The 16,452-nt window shown below is 40.1% G+C and overlaps 16 non-coding genes across 16 annotated transcripts; all 16 read left to right on the top strand.

Annotated features, from left to right (window-relative positions):
- Positions 1–2,692: 2,692 nt before the first annotated feature.
- Positions 2,693–2,774, top strand: TRNAS-GCU. The gene has a single exon. It is a non-coding gene; the product is annotated as a tRNA-Ser (tRNA).
- Positions 2,775–3,625: 851 nt separating this feature from the next.
- TRNAT-AGU lies at positions 3,626–3,699 on the top strand. Its single transcript has one exon. It is a non-coding gene; the product is annotated as a tRNA-Thr (tRNA).
- A 585-nt stretch (positions 3,700–4,284) lies between these two features.
- Positions 4,285–4,366, top strand: TRNAS-GCU. Its single transcript has one exon. It is a non-coding gene; the product is annotated as a tRNA-Ser (tRNA).
- Positions 4,367–5,216: 850 nt separating this feature from the next.
- Positions 5,217–5,290, top strand: TRNAT-AGU. Its single transcript has one exon. It is a non-coding gene; the product is annotated as a tRNA-Thr (tRNA).
- A 587-nt stretch (positions 5,291–5,877) lies between these two features.
- TRNAS-GCU lies at positions 5,878–5,959 on the top strand. Its single transcript has one exon. It is a non-coding gene; the product is annotated as a tRNA-Ser (tRNA).
- An 848-nt stretch (positions 5,960–6,807) lies between these two features.
- On the top strand, positions 6,808–6,881 carry TRNAI-AAU. The gene has a single exon. It is a non-coding gene; the product is annotated as a tRNA-Ile (tRNA).
- A 586-nt stretch (positions 6,882–7,467) lies between these two features.
- TRNAS-GCU lies at positions 7,468–7,549 on the top strand. The gene has a single exon. It is a non-coding gene; the product is annotated as a tRNA-Ser (tRNA).
- Positions 7,550–8,397: 848 nt separating this feature from the next.
- On the top strand, positions 8,398–8,471 carry TRNAT-AGU. The gene has a single exon. It is a non-coding gene; the product is annotated as a tRNA-Thr (tRNA).
- A 586-nt stretch (positions 8,472–9,057) lies between these two features.
- On the top strand, positions 9,058–9,139 carry TRNAS-GCU. The gene has a single exon. It is a non-coding gene; the product is annotated as a tRNA-Ser (tRNA).
- Positions 9,140–9,986: 847 nt separating this feature from the next.
- On the top strand, positions 9,987–10,060 carry TRNAT-AGU. Its single transcript has one exon. It is a non-coding gene; the product is annotated as a tRNA-Thr (tRNA).
- A 585-nt stretch (positions 10,061–10,645) lies between these two features.
- On the top strand, positions 10,646–10,727 carry TRNAS-GCU. Its single transcript has one exon. It is a non-coding gene; the product is annotated as a tRNA-Ser (tRNA).
- Positions 10,728–11,574: 847 nt separating this feature from the next.
- TRNAT-AGU lies at positions 11,575–11,648 on the top strand. Its single transcript has one exon. It is a non-coding gene; the product is annotated as a tRNA-Thr (tRNA).
- A 584-nt stretch (positions 11,649–12,232) lies between these two features.
- Positions 12,233–12,314, top strand: TRNAS-GCU. Its single transcript has one exon. It is a non-coding gene; the product is annotated as a tRNA-Ser (tRNA).
- A 733-nt stretch (positions 12,315–13,047) lies between these two features.
- Positions 13,048–13,121, top strand: TRNAT-AGU. The gene has a single exon. It is a non-coding gene; the product is annotated as a tRNA-Thr (tRNA).
- A 494-nt stretch (positions 13,122–13,615) lies between these two features.
- TRNAT-AGU lies at positions 13,616–13,689 on the top strand. The gene has a single exon. It is a non-coding gene; the product is annotated as a tRNA-Thr (tRNA).
- A 586-nt stretch (positions 13,690–14,275) lies between these two features.
- On the top strand, positions 14,276–14,357 carry TRNAS-GCU. The gene has a single exon. It is a non-coding gene; the product is annotated as a tRNA-Ser (tRNA).
- The last annotated feature ends 2,095 nt before the right edge of the window (positions 14,358–16,452 follow it).

The following is a 16,452-nucleotide window of genomic DNA, read 5'->3' as shown; positions in this document are numbered from 1 at the left end:
ATCTGCCTAGATTTTGCTAGCACTGTTACAACCTGGTTGCCTCCTGAAGCTCATCACATACAATCACACCAAACCCCCACTCCTCATTCGTACACCAAGGTCTTCACTCCTTAATCGCACCTTAAGGCCCTTTTGATTGAGAACCGTCAGCTGTATTATGTGTACCCTATGTAGTAGTTTCCCCATTTCGCCTTGATAAAGAGACCAAAACGCGTTGGCGTTGAGGGGATTTATTGCAAGGCTGAAAGCTAAGTATATTTAATCAAATAATCATGAATAATTAAAAGTAAATAGAAAAAGAAAAAGAGGAGGAGGAGGTACCACGGGGTAATACGAGGAATTAACCCTTTCAAACTATGCTGTTTGTAGGGCAATCTGATATCCCCAAGGACCTCTCATAATCATTATAAAACTTCACAATATATTATTGCTGACTCTGTGACTAAGAGTGTGTGATCGGTATCATAGGAATAAGCAGAGGATTTCCCCAAGCCATCTAAATAAGGCAATATGTACTTCTCTTTTAGGAAAGTATCTAAACCTTTTTTAAACCCTGCTAAGCTAGCTGATTTCATCTCATTCTCCAGCAATGAATTCCATAGATTAATCACATGTGTGAAGACATGTTTCTCTGGTTTGTTGTAAATCTAGTACTTAATAGAATCATTGCACACCCCCTAGTCCTAGTATTTTTGGAAAGAGTGAACAAGCGATTCACCTCAACCCTTTTCACTGCACTCCACTCAGTATTTCCTATACATGACACACAATGGGTTGTTACCCTTACAATAACTTTGTTCAGGTTTGCTCACCACTTACCTAGCTGATTCCCCACTAAAAACTTTTCCCTTTAATTTCTCCAGCACAAATAAAACAAACCTCAACTTTACTACAATGACCCCCTCCCTTTCCACAGAGACAGACACCAAGAAATCTATTTCACCCTAACACACCCACCCAGAAAAACACCACAAGTATGAATGTACCTGAAACACCAAGAACAGGTCATCTCCAGCTAAGCTAATGAATCAGGACAGCTGACACCATGCTGAATCGCCACAGAAAGAATGTCAGTCACAGGAAGACCCAAGAGACCCAGAAAGGCCACAGCACAAAAGGAAAATTAGGAAGATGGCCCCTATTGACACTCCAAACAAAATTTTAAATCACAATGCTGCAAAAATGGTGATGCCATACAATCATGCAGCCACTGAGCACACAACTATTGCAAAGGCATCTGCCAGTGCTCCTCAGCTCCCAGACACAGGAACACCAAATCCACAAAGGCGGCAAATCCACAACTCTGCCTAGCTGTAAAAACAAACACCCGAATGCAGCATCGGCACCTCCCAACTCCCTCCTTACCTCTAACACCAGAATTCAGCGTCAAAGCCGCAAACCTTTCCAGAAATGCCCAACTATGTGGCACACAGACCAGCCAGTCACTACCCTCATGAACTAAAGACCAACCACCAACCATCTCCCCCAAACTAGCCTACTAAGAAACAACCTGGCAAAATTACACCTCAACAGAAAGACCTCTCTGTGTCACACAAATATAACCCCAACAGGTAAGTCCCTCTCTCACACACCGTACATTAGCGAGCAAACACCTTTCACATCCCATCTCCCTCACAGCCAACCCACTCTACCCACAGCCGTGCAGACAACTCACCAAATGGCAGCCCAACGCTAACTGCTGCTCCACACAAGGGACTGTTGTGCTGCCAGGCTGTTAAACCTCCACAGAAGAGCCCAAACTGCCCCTCTCCATTGCAGCCTCTGCTTCCTCAGGCAACAAATCCAGCACCTGACAGACAAATAGCCTGCCCTGACTAAAATACAGACACAGAGAAGGTTAACAAGGCAACAAATTCCCTTACTCAAAATAAACCAAACTTCTTAACATTGAAAAAACAATGAAGAAGAATATTTTTAGTAAGAATTAATATACTCTGAAGAGAATAATCTTTTCCTTTAGAGACTACTCTACTTTTCCCCTTTCCTCACAGAATTCACTCCAGACTGCCAAATCCAACCAATCACGTAACTGCTCCACCTCATCACCTTGGAAACCTCCCTAATCATTTTTCTTTCTTTCAAGGTCTATTAATCCTTTCTTATCTCCTCTTATAAGCTTGTCAATCCTTATTCTACAGGCCCTTGACAATATCTCATATATTCCCCTCACCCTCTGCCCCCCTCCAATTTAACCCACACCATCATTCAATAAATATTACCAGCCGGTGACATCAGCTCAGCAAATATTATATCACATCAGATGAATCTGGTGTTCTTCTTTACTGTTAAAGCTTGGTTTCTTGAGTTTAAGTAGTGTCACAAGCGTGCCCTCCTAGTCCAGCCAAACAGAGGCATAAGAGTGAGATGTGACCGCTATAGAAGGGACCTGAATTTAGGATAGGCTCTATTCAATAGAAACAATGCTTCAAATAGAAGAAGGATAGCGCTGAAGTGATTGATGGAGAATGACAACTTTTCTACATCCAATCTTAGAGGAGAATTTGATACAACGGTAGCAGCAAAACTCTTTTTCATAAATGAGTGATTCTTCTGTGGAAGTTAAAAAAAAACTAAAAAACTTCCTCATAACGTGAAGATTGAAAGAGTTTGAGGGAAGAAAAAAAAAAAAGATTTGAAATACTTGGGAAAGTTTTGTCACTTTGAATAACAAGACAAGGTGGCCGAGTGGTTAAGGTGATGGACTGCTAATCCATTGTGCTCTGCATGCATGGGTTCAAATCCCATCCTTGTCGTTAAGGTTTTGGTTTTACCTAGGCCTTTCCGTAACAAAACAGCTTATTTCTATTCTTTCCACCATTACCATGCCATGAAGAAGATACAGCTGTGGTCTGACTGCCTAGGCCAGGTTTTGCTTTCAATCAGCAGAGTTAGGATTCTGTACATTAAACGCATCTTGTGCAACCTTATGCTTTATTGAGAAGGAATGTGCAAGTGCAGAGTCATGTATATCTTATCTTCCCTGCTTTGCATTCTGAAATCTCCATGTTTTTCTTACCATTTAGGGAAAGTCTATGTTCACATTTCCTGGATGCAGCATGCAACTGGGTGATATCATCATTTACTGCACAAGCGCCTCATTTCCAGTTGCAAGAAATTAAAGAAAAACAGAAATAAATACCCAGTAGTAGAGGAGGTAATTGAAGAACGGTTGAAAAATGATGCTTCAGAGGAATGAGGATTGGCAAAATACGACAGAAAGAAATGGACCTCGGAGAAATTGAATGCAAACGGGGGCCACAAGTGCGCTACAAAAATCATCAAGATAAAAGACAGATTCGATATGAATGTTCTTCTAGAAGAGAAAATAAAAAAAATCACAAGCAAGTGGAGGTTAGACGTGGAAGACTGCTGCCATAAGAGAACAATTGGACAGACTTAGATGTCTAATGGGATAATCTCAAACCACGCCATGAAAAGAAAAATATGAAGTATAGAAATGAGCCACAAAGAGTCCAGTTTGCAAGAGGAAAGAAAACCAGTTGAACAAACTGCCCAGGCTACGTGACCGGAAAGGTCACCATGTCATAGTTTCTGTCTATAGTTCACTGTAGGCTCATAACATAGACACATCTAGTGGGTGCATGGCACCATGGCTTAGTTGGTTAAAGCACCTGTCTAGTAAACAAGAGATCCTGGGTTCAACTCCCAGTGGTGCCTCATTTCTTCCACTTCAAAGTCCCATTTTCAAATGTTCCGTTAGTAGTACACAGCTGTTCAAGTTTATAAATCAAGTATGGAAAAACAGAGAAGAGTGTTGGCTTTGGAAACATTCACTTTAATTAAATCTCCAAAGAATGATTCTTTATAAAATACCGACACCCAACATGTGTACTCTTTTCTCTCCGGAGAATTCATTATTGATAAAGCTTGAGTTTAGGTAGTGTCACTCTCACAAGCGTGCCCTCCTAGTCCAGCCAAACAGAGGCATACGAGTGAGATGTGACCGCTATAGAAGGGACCTGAATTTAGGATAGGCTCTAATCGATAGAAACAATGCTTCAAACAGAAGAAGGATAGCGCTGAAGTGATTGATGGAGAATGACAACTTTTCTACATCCAATCTTAGAGAAGAATTTGATACAACGGTAGCAGCAAAACTCTTTTTCATAAATAAGTGATTCTTCTGAGGAAGTTTAAAAAAAACTAAAAAACTTACCCATAACGTGAAGATTGGAAGAGTTTGAGGGAAGAAAAAAAAAAGATTTGAAATACTTGGGAAAGTTTTGTCACTTAGATTTACAAGATAAGGTGGCCGAGTGGTTAAGGCGATGGACTGCTAATCCATTGTGCTCTGAATGCATGGGTTCAAATCCCAGCCTTGTCGTTAAGGTTTTGGTTTTACCTAGCCCTTTCCGTAACAAAACAGCTTATTTCTGTTCTTTCCACCGTTACGATGCCATGAAGAAGATACAGCTGTGGTCTGACTGCCTAGGCCAGGTTTTGCTTTCAATCAGCAGAGGTAGGATTCTGTACATAAACGCATCTTTTGCAACTTTATGCTTTATTGAGAAGGAATGTGCAATTGCAGAGTCATGTATATCTTATCTTCCCTGCTTTGCATTCTGAAATCTCCATGTTTTTCTTACCATTTAGGGAAAGTCTATGTTCACATTTCCTGGATGCAGCATGCAACTGGGTGATATCATCATTTACTGCACAAGCGCCTCATTTCCAGTTGCAAGAAATTAAAGAAAAACAGAAATAAATACCCAGTAGTAGAGGAGGTAATTGAAGAACGGTTGAAAAATGATGCTTCAGAGGAATGAGGATTGGCAAAATACGACAGAAAGAAATGGACCTCGGAGAAATTGAATGCAAACGGGGGCCACAAGTGCGCTACAAAAATCATCAAGATAAAAGACAGATTCGATATGAATGTTCTTCTAGAAGAGAAAATAAAAAAAATCACAAGCAAGTGGAGGTTAGACGTGGAAGACTGCTGCCATAAGAGAACAATTAGACAGACTTAGATGTCTAATGGGATAATCTCAAACCACGCCATGAAAAGAAAAATATGAAGTATAGAAATGAGCCACAAAGAGTCCAGTTTGCAAGAGGAAAGAAAACCAGTTGAACAAACTGCCCAGGCTACGTGACCGGAAAGGTCACCATGTCATAGTTTCTGTCTATAGTTCACTGTAGGCTCATAACATAGACACATCTAGTGGGTGCATGGCACCATGGCTTAGTTGGTTAAAGCACCTGTCTAGTAAACAGGAGATCCTGGGTTCAACTCCCAGTGTTGCCTCATTTCTTCCACTTCAAAGTCCCATTTTCAAATGTTCCGTTAGTAGTACACAGCTGTTCAAGTTTATAAATCAAGTATGGAAAAACAGAGAAGAGTGTTGGCTTTGGAAACATTCACTTTAATTAAATCTCCAAAGAATGATTCTTTATAAAATACCGACACCCAACATGTGTACTCTTTTCTCTCCAGAGAATTCATTATTGATAAAGCTTGAGTTTAGGTAGTGTCACTCTCACAAGCGTGCCCTCCTAGTCCAGCCAAACAGAGGCATACGAGTGAAATGTGACCGCTATAGAAGGGACCTGAATTTAGGATAGGCTCTAATCGATAGAAACAATGCCTCAAACAGAAGAAGGATAGCGCTGAAGTGATTGATGGAGAATGACAACTTTTCTACATCCAATCTTAGAGAAGAATTTGATACAACGGTAGCAGCAAAACTCTTTTTCATAAATGAGTGATTCTTCTGTGGAAGTTAAAACAAACAAAAAAAAAACTTCCCATAACGTGAAGATTGGAAGAATTTGAGGGAAGAAAAAAAATAAGATTAGAAATACTTGGGAAAGTTTTGTCACTTAGACTAACAAGACAAGGTGGCCGAGTGGTTAAGGTGTTGGACTGCTAATCCATTGTGCTCTGCATGCATGGGTTCAAATCCCATCCTTGTTGTTAAGGTTTTGGTTTTTCCTAGGCCTTTCCGTAACAAAACAGCTTATTTCTGTTCTTTCCACCATTACCATGCCATGAAGAAGATACAGCTGTGGTCTGACTGCCTAGGCCAGGTTTTGCTTTCAATCAGCAGAGGTAGGATTCTGTACATAAACGCATCTTTTGCAACTTTATGCTTTATTGAGAATGAATGTGCAATTGCAGAGTCATGTATATCTTATCTTCCCTGCTTTGCATTCTGAAATCTCCATGTTTTCTTACCATTTAGGAAAGTCTATGTTCACATTTCCTTGATGCATCATGCAACTGGGTGATATCATAATTTACTGCACAAGCGCCTCATTTCCAGTTGCAAGAAATTAAAGAAAAACAGAAATAAATACCCAGTAGTAGAGAAGGTAATTGAAGAACGGTTGAAAAATGGTGCTTCAGAGGAATGAGGATTGGCAAAATACGACAGAAAGAAATGGACCTCGGAGAAATTGAATGCAAACGGGGGCCACAAGTGCGCTACAAAAATCATCAAGATAAAAGACAGATTCGATATGAATGTTCTTCTAGAAGAGAAAATAAAAAAAATCACAAGCAAGTGGAGGTTAGACGTGGAAGACTGCTGCCATAAGAGAACAATTGGACAGACTTAGATGTCTAATGGGATAATCTCAAACCACGCCATGAAAAGAAAAATATGAAGTATAGAAATGAGCCACAAAGAGTCCAGTTTGCAAGAGGAAAGAAAACCAGTTGAACAAACTGCCCAGGCTTCGTGACCGGAAAGGTCACCATGTCATAGTTTCTGTCTATAGTTCACTGTAGGCTCATAACATAGACACATCTAGTGGGTGCATGGCACCATGGCTTAGTTGGATAAAGCACCTGTCTAATAAACAGGAGATCCTGGTTTCAACTCCCAGTGGTGCCTCATTTCTTCCACTTCAAAGTCCCATTTTCAAATGTTCCGTTAGTAGTACACAGCTGTTCAAGTTTATAAATCAAGTATGGAAAAACAGAGAAGAGTGTTGGCTTTGGAAACATTCACTTTAATTAAATCTCCAAAGAATGATTCTTTATAAAATACCGACACCCAACATGTGTACTCTTTTCTCTCCGGAGAATTCATTATTGATAAAGCTTGAGTTTAGGTAGTGTCACTCTCACAAGCGTGCCCTCCTAGTCCAGCCAAACAGAGGCATAAGAGTGAGATGTGACCGCTATAGAAGGGACCTGAATTTAGGATAGGCTCTAATCGATAGAAACAATGCTTCAAACAGAAGAAGGATAGCGCTGAAGTGATTGATGGAGAATGACAACTTTTCTACATCCAATCTTAGAGAAGAATTTGATACAACGGTAGCAGCAAAACTCTTTTTCATAAATGAGTGATTCTTCTGTGGAAGTTAAAACAAACAAAAAAAAACTTCCCATAACGTGAAGATTGGAAGAATTTGAGGGAAGAAAAAAAATAAGATTAGAAATACTTGGGAAAGTTTTGTCACTTAGACTAACAAGACAAGGTGGCTGAGTGGTTAAGGCGTTGGACTGCTAATCCATTGTGCTCTGCATGCATGGGTTCAAATCCCATCCTTGTTGTTAAGGTTTTGGTTTTTCCTAGGCCTTTCCGTAACAAAACAGCTTATTTCTGTTCTTTCCACCATTACCATGCCATGAAGAAGATACAGCTGTGGTCTGACTGCCTAGGCCAGGTTTTGCTTTCAATCAGCAGAGGTAGGATTCTGTACATAAACGCATCTTTTGCAACTTTATGCTTTATTGAGAATGAATGTGCAATTGCAGAGTCATGTATATCTTATCTTCCCTGCTTTGCATTCTGAAATCTCCATGTTTTCTTACCATTTAGGAAAGTCTATGTTCACATTTCCTTGATGCATCATGCAACTGGGTGATATCATAATTTACTGCACAAGCGCCTCATTTCCAGTTGCAAGAAATTAAAGAAAAACAGAAATAAATACCCAGTAGTAGAGAAGGTAATTGAAGAACGGTTGAAAAATGGTGCTTCAGAGGAATGAGGATTGGCAAAATACGACAGAAAGAAATGGACCTCAGAGAAATTGAATGCAAACGGGGGCCACAAGTGCGCTACAAAAATCATCAAGATAAAAGACAGATTCGATATGAATGTTCTTCTAGAAGAGAAAATAAAAAAAATCACAAGTAAGTGGAGGTTAGACGTGGAAGACTGCTGCCATAAGAGAACAATTGGACAGACTTAGATGTCTAATGGGATAATCTCAAACCACGCCATGAAAAGAAAAATATGAAGTACAGAAATGAGCCACAAAGAGTCCAGTTTGCAAGAGGAAAGAAAACCAGTTGAACAAACTGCCCAGGCTTCGTGACCGGAAAGGTCACCATGTCATAGTTTCTGTCTATAGTTCACTGTAGGCTCATAACATAGACACATCTAGTGGGTGCATGGCACCATGGCTTAGTTGGATAAAGCACCTGTCTAGTAAACAGGAGATTCTGGGTTCAACTCCCAGTGGTGCCTCATTTCTTCCACTTCAAAGTCCTATTTTCAAATGTTCCGTTAGTAGTACACAGCTGTTCAAGTTTATAAATCAAGTATGGAAAAACAGAGAAGAGTGTTGGCTTTGGAAACATTCACTTTAATTAAATCTCCAAAGAATGATTCTTTATAAAATACCGACACCCAACATGTGTACTCTTTTCTCTCCAGAGAATTCATTATTGATAAAGCTTGAGTTTAGGTAGTGTCACTCTCACAAGCGTGCCCTCCTAGTCCAGCCAAACAGAGGCATACGAGTGAGATGTGACCGCTATAGAAGGAACCTGAATTTAGGATAGGCTCTAATCGATAGAAACAATGCTTCAAATAGAAGAAGGATAGCGCTGAAGTGATTGATGGAGAATGACAACTTTTCTACATCCAATCTTAGAGGAGAATTTGATACAACGGTAGCAGCAAAACTCTTTTTCATAAATGAGTGATTCTTCTGTGGAAGTTAAAACAAACAAACAAAAACTTCCCATAACGTGAAGATTGGAAGAATTTGAGGGAAGAAAATAAATAAGATTAGAAATACTTGGGAAAGTTTTGTCACTTAGCCTAACAAGACAAGGTGGCCGAGTGGTTAAGGCGTTGGACTGCTAATCCATTGTGCTCTGCATGCATGGGTTCAAATCCCATCCTTGTCGTTAAGGTTTTGGTTTTTCCTAGGCCTTTCCGTAACAAAACAGCTTATTTCTGTTCTTTCCACCATTACCATGCCATGAAGAAGATACAGCTGTGGTCTGACTGCCTAGGCCAGGTTTTGCTTTCAATCAGCAGAGGTAGGATTCTGTACATAAACGCATCTTTTGCAACTTTATGCTTTATTGAGAAGGAATGTGCAATTGCAGAGTCATGTATATCTTATCTTCCCTGCTTTGCATTCTGAAATCTCTATGTTTTTCTTACCATTTAGGGAAAGTCTATGTTCACATTTCCTTGATGCATCATGCAACTGGGTGATATCATAATTTACTGCACAAGCGCCTCATTTCCAGTTGCAAGAAATTAAAGAAAAACAGAAATAAATACCCAGTAGTAGTGGAGGTTGAAGAACGGTTGAAAAATGGTGCTTCAGAGGAATGAGGATTGGCAAAATACGACAGAAAGAAATGGACCTCGGAGAAATTGAATGCAAACGGGGGCCACAAGTGCGCTACAAAAATCATCAAGATAAAAGACAGATTCGATATGAATGTTTTTCTAGAAGAGAAAATAAAAAAAATCACAAGCAAGTGGAGGTTAGACGTAGAAGACTGCTGCCATAAGAGAACAATTGGACAGACTTCGATGTCTAATGGGATAATCTCAAACCACGCCATGAAAAGAAAGATATGAAGTATAGAAATGAGCCACAAAGAGTCCAGTTTGCAAGAGGAAAGAAAACCAGTTGAACAAACTGCCCAGGCTACGTGACCGGAAAGGTCACCATGTCATAGTTTCTGTCTATAGTTCACTGTAGGCTCATAACATAGACCTATCTAGTGGGTGCATGGCACCATGGCTTAGTTGGTTAAAGCACCTGTCTAGTAAACAGGAGATCCTGGGTTCAACTTCCAGTGGTGCCTCATTTCTCCCACCTCAAAGTCCCCTTTTCAAATGTTCCGTGAGTAGTACACAGCTGTTCAAATTTATAAATCAAGTATGGAAAAACAGAGAAGAGTGTTGTCTTTGGAACATTCACTTTAATTAAATCTCCAAAGAATGATTCTTTATAAAATACCGACACCCAACATGTGTACTCTTTTCTCTCCGGAGAATTCATTATTGATAAAGCTTGAGTTTAGGTAGTGTCACTCTCACAAGCGTGCCCTCCTAGTCCAGCCAAACAGAGGCATAAGAGTGAGATGTGACCGCTATAGAAGGGACCTGAATTTAGGATAGGCTCTAATCGATAGAAACAATGCTTCAAACAGAAGAAGGATAGCGCTGAAGTGATTGATGGAGAATGACAACTTTTCTACATCCAATCTTAGAGAAGAATTTGATACAACGGTAGCAGCAAAACTCTTTTTCATAAATGAGTGATTCTTCTGTGGAAGTTAAAACAAACAAAAAAAAACTTCCCATAACGTGAAGATTGGAAGAATTTGAGGGAAGAAAAAAAATAAGATTAGAAATACTTGGGAAAGTTTTGTCACTTAGACTAACAAGACAAGGTGGCCGAGTGGTTAAGGCGTTGGACTGCTAATCCATTGTGCTCTGCATGCATGGGTTCAAATCCAATCTTTGTCGTTAAGGTTTTGGTTTTTCCTAGGCCTTTCCGTAACAAAACAGCTTATTTCTGTTCTTTCCACCATTACCATGCCATGAAGAAGATACAGCTGTGGTCTGACTGCCTAGGCCAGGTTTTGCTTTCAATCAGCAGAGGTAGGATTCTGTACATTAAACGCATCTTTTGCAACCTTATGCTTTATTGAGAAGGAATGTGCAATTGCAGAGTCATGTATATCTTATCTTCCCTGCTTTGCATTCTGAAATTTCCATGTTTTTCTTACCATTTATGGTAAGTCTATGTTCACATTTCCTGGATGCTGCACGCAACTGGGTAATATCATCATTTACTGCACAAGCGCCTCATTCCCTGCTGCAAGAAATTAAAGACAGAAATAAATACCCAGTAGTAGAGGAGGTAATTGAAGAACGGTTGAAAAATGGTGCTTCAGAGGAATGAGGATTCGCAAAATACGACCGAAGGAAAAGGACCTCAGAGAAATTGAATGCAAACGGGGGCCACAAGTGCGCTACAAAAATCATCAAGATAAAAGACAGATTCGATATGAATGTTCTTCTGGAAGAGAAAAAAAAAAAAATCACAAGCAAGTGGAGGTCAGACGTGGAAGACAGCTACCATAAGAGAACAATTGGACAGACTTAGATGTCTAATGGGATAATCTCAAACCACGCCATGAAAAGAAAGATATGAAGTATAGAAATGAGCCACAAAGAGTCCAGTTTGCAAGAGGAAAGAAAACCAGTTGAACAAACTGCCCAGGCTATTTGACCGGAAAGGTCACAATGTCATAGTTTCTGTCTATAGTTCACTGTAGGCTCATAACATAGACACATCTAGTGGGTTCATGGCACCATGGCTTAGTTGGTTAAAGCACCTGTCTAGTAAACAAGAGATCCTGGGTTCAACTCCCAGTGGTGCCTCATTTCTTCCACTTCAAAGTCCCATTTTCAAATGTTCCGTTAGTAGTACACAGCTGTTCAAGTTTATAAATCAAGTATGGAAAAACAGAGAAGAGTGTTGGCTTTGGAAACATTCACTTTAATTAAATCTCCAAAGAATGATTCTTTATAAAATACCGACACCCAACATGTGTACTCTTTTCTCTCCGGAGAATTCATTATTGATAAAGCTTGAGTTTAGGTAGTGTCACTCTCACAAGCGTGCCCTCCTAGTCCAGCCAAACAGAGGCATACGAGTGAGATGTGACCGCTATAGAAGGGACCTGAATTTAGGATAGGCTCTAATCGATAGAAACAATGCTTCAAACAGAAGAAGGATAGCGCTGAAGTGATTGATGGAGAATGATAACTTTTCTACATCCAATCTTAGAGGAGAATTTGATACAACGGTAGCAGCAAAACTCTTTTTCATAAATAAGTGATCTTCTGAGGAAGTTTAAAAAAAACTAAAAAACTTACCCATAACGTGAAGATTGGAAGAGTTTGAGGGAAGAAAAAAAAAAGATTTGAAATACTTGGGAAAGTTTTGTCACTTAGATTTACAAGACAAGGTGGCCGAGTGGTTAAGGTGATGGACTGCTAATCCATTGTGCTCTGCATGCATGGGTTCAAATCCCATCCTTGTCGTTAAGGTTTTGGTTTTACCTAGGCCTTTCCGTAACAAAACAGCTTATTTCTGTTCTTTCCACCGTTACGATGCCATGAAGAAGATACAGCTGTGGTCTGACTGCCTAGGCCAGGTTTTGCTTTCAATCAGCAGAGGTAGGATTCTGTACATAAACGCATCTTTTGCAACCTTATGCTTTATTGAGAAGGAATGTGCAATTGCAGAGTCATGTATATCTTATCTTCCCTGCTTTGCATTCTGAAATCTCCATGTTTTTCTTACCATTTAGGGAAAGTCTATGTTCACATTTCCTTGATGCATCATGCAACTGGGTGATATCATAATTTACTGCACAAGTGCCTCATTTCCAGTTGCAAGAAATTAAAGAAAAACAGAAATAAATACCCAGTAGTAGAGGAGGTAATTGAAGAACGGTTGAAAAATGGTGCTTCAGAGGAATGAGGATTGGCAAAATACGACAGAAAGAAATGGACCTCGGAGAAATTGAATGCAAACGGGGGCCACAAGTGCGCTACAAAAATCATCAAGATAAATGACAGATTCGATATGAATGTTCTTCTGGAAGAGAAAAAAAAAAAATCACAAGCAAGTGGAGGTCAGACGTGGAAGACTGCTGCCATAAGAGAACAATTGGACAGGCTTAGATGTCTCATGGGATAATCTCAAACCACGCCATGAAAGAAGATATGAAGTATAGAAATGAGCCACAAGAGTCCCATCTAGTGGGTGCATGGCACCATGGCTTAGTTGGTTAAAGCACCTGTCTAGTAAACAGGAGATCCTGGGTTCAACTCCCAGTGGTGCCTCATTTCTAAAGAAAAACAGAAATAAATACCCAGTAGTAGTGGAGGTAATTGAAGAACGGTTGAAAAATGGTGCTTCAGAGGAATGAGGATTGGCAAAATACGACAGAAAGAAATGGACCTCGGAGAAATTGAATGCAAACGGGGGCCACAAGTGCGCTACAAAAATCATCAAGATAAAAGACAGATTCGATATGAATGTTTTTCTAGAAGAGAAAATAAAAAAAATCACAAGCAAGTGGAGGTTAGACGTGGAAGACTGCTGCCATAAGAGAACAATTGGACAGACTTCGATGTCTAATGGGATAATCTCAAACCACGCCATGAAAAGAAAGATATGAAGTATAGAAATGAGCCACAAAGAGTCCAGTTTGCAAGAGGAAAGAAAACCAGTTGAACAAACTGCCCAGGCTACGTGACCGGAAAGGTCACCATGTCATAGTTTCTGTCTATAGTTCACTGTAGGCTCATAACATAGACCTATCTAGTGGGTGCATGGCACCATGGCTTAGTTGGTTAAAGCACCTGTCTAGTAAACAGGAGATCCTGGGTTTAACTCCCAGTGGTGCCTCATTTCTTCCACTTCAAAGTCCCATTTTCAAATGTTCCGTTAGTAGTACACAGCTGTTCAAGTTTATAAATCAAGTATGGAAAAACAGAGAAGAGTGTTGGCTTTGGAAACATTCACTTTAATTAAATCTCCAAAGAATGATTCTATATAAAATACCGACACCCAACATGTGTCCTCTTTTCTCTCCGGAGAATTCATTATTGATAAAGCTTGAGTTTAGGTAGTGTCACTCTCACAAGCGTGCCCTCCTAGTCCAGCCAAACAGAGGCATAAGAGTGAGATGTGACCACTATAGAAGGGACCTGAATTTAGGATAGGCTCTATTCGATAGAAACAATGCTTCAAATAGAAGAAGGATAGCGCTGAAGTGATTGATGGAGAATGACAACTTTTCTACATCCAATCTTAGAGGAGAATTTGATACAACGGTAGCAGCAAAACTCTTTTTCATAAATGAGTGATTCTTCTGTGGAAGTTAAAACAAACAAAAAAAAACTTCCCATAACGTGAAGATTGGAAGAATTTGAGGGAAGAAAAAAAATAAGATTAGAAATACTTGGGAAAGTTTTGTCACTTAAACTAACAAGACAAGGTGGCCGAGTGGTTAAGGCGATGGACTGCTAATCCATTGTGCTCTGCATGCATGGGTTCAAATCCCATCCTTGTCGTTAAGGTTTTGGTTTTACCTAGGCCTTTCCGTAACAAAACAGCTTATTTCTGTTCTTTCCACCATTACCATGCCATGAAGAAGATACAGCCGTGGTCTAACTGACTAGGCCAGGTTTTGCTTTCATCAGCAGAGGTAGGATTCTGTACATTAAACGCATCTTTTGCAACCTTATGCTTTATTGAGAAGGAATGTGCAATTGCAGAGTCATGTATATCTTATCTTCCCTGTTTTGCATTCTGAAATCTCCATGTTTTTCTTACCATTTATGGTAAGTCTATGTTCACATTTCCTGGATGCTGCACGCAACTGGGTAATATCATCATTTACTGCACAAGCGCCTCACTCCCTGCTGCAAGAAATTAAAGAAAGACAGAAATAAATACCCAGTAGTAGAGGAGGTAATTGAAGAACAGTTGAAAAATGGTGCTTAAGGGGAATGAGGATTGGCAAAATACGACAAAAGGAAAAGGACCTCGGAGAAATTGAATGCAAACGGGGGCCACAAGTGCGCTACAAAAATCGTCAAGATAAAAAGACAGATTCGATATGAATGTTCTTCTGGAAGAGATAAAAAAAAAGTCACAAGCAAGTGGAGGTCAGACGTGGAAGACTGCTGCCATAAGAGAACAATTGGACAGACTTAGATGTATCATGGGATAATCTCAAACCACGCCATGAAAAGAAAGATATGAAGTATAGAAATGAGCCACAAAGAGTCCAGTTTGCAAGAGGAAAGAAAACCAGTTGAACAAACTGCCCAGGCTGCGTGACCGGAAAGGTCACCATGTCATAGTTTCTGTCTATAGTTCACTGTAAGCTCATAACATAGACATATCATAGAAAGAAAATGGAGGAAAAAGAACCAAGATCAAACAAAAACCGATTGGGAAAAAATCAACAAACAATACAAAAATCTACTAAAAGATAAGAGGAAAAGCTACTATACTAATCTCATAGGCACGGAAACCCAAGATTCCAAAAAAATATTCCAAATCCTGAAAGAATTAACAGACACCAAACCATACACTACCTCCTCGAACACACCTCCACCATCACCCACCCTCTTAGCAGAACACTTCAAGAACAAAATCACCAACACCAGAGCCACACTCATCCTTAACCCATCCCATCAAAATCCAATCACAATCCACCCTACAGGAAAAGAGGCAATCGCAGCAGACAGAATTTGGACTCAATTCCCTAACATACAATGGTCAGAGTTCAACAAATGCTACAAAAAATACAGCCATGCCTCCTGTGACCTCAACCATTGCCCCTCATATCTCCTTACCACCTCTAGTGTAAAATTCCGCACCATAACTCTACAATGGATCCAATTCACGCTCACAGAAGGCACATTCCCTGCTGACCTCAGCGAAATTGTCATCACCCCAATCCAAAAAGACCCAAAAGCACCACAAAACCTCCCATCTAACTTCAGACCTATAGCCTCAATTCCGCTATATGTCAAAATTATAGAAGGCCTAGTAGCCAAACTACTCACCAATTACATAGAGGACCATAACCTACTCCACCCCATGCAATCAGGCTTCAGAACAAACTTCAGCACAGAGACACTACTAGGCTCCCTTATGGATACCGTCAGACAACAACTTAGTACAGGGAAAAAAATGCTACTCATACAACTGGACCTATCGGCGGCATTCGACCTAGTAGACCACAACATCCTTCTACAGATCTTAGATGCAATAGGCATCTCAGATAAAGTATACTCCTGGTTTGAAGGATTCCTAAAACTCAGAACCTACAGTGTAAAATCAAACAAAGAAAAGTCAGAATCCTGGTCAAACCCCTGCGGCGTACCACAAGGATCTCCACTATCCCCCACCCTCTTCAATCTCTACACTGCTTCTCTAGGAACGCATCTGGACAATCTAGGCATAACCTCCTATAGTTATGCGGATGACATCACCATCCTCGTCCCATATGACCATTCTAAACCTACCATGACAGACAAACTTCACCAAACACTTGAAGCAGTCACAACCTGGATGAAAAATCACAAACTTAAACTCAACCAAGACAAAACCAAATTCATCCTCCTAGAAAATGACAAGATCCAAACCACAACC

This window comes from Geotrypetes seraphini, chromosome 11, assembly GCF_902459505.1.
Source record: "Geotrypetes seraphini chromosome 11, aGeoSer1.1, whole genome shotgun sequence".
NCBI lineage: Eukaryota > Metazoa > Chordata > Amphibia > Gymnophiona > Dermophiidae > Geotrypetes > Geotrypetes seraphini.
The sequence above is the reverse complement of the archived record's forward strand: the minus strand, read 5'-3'. Positions and strand labels throughout refer to the sequence as shown.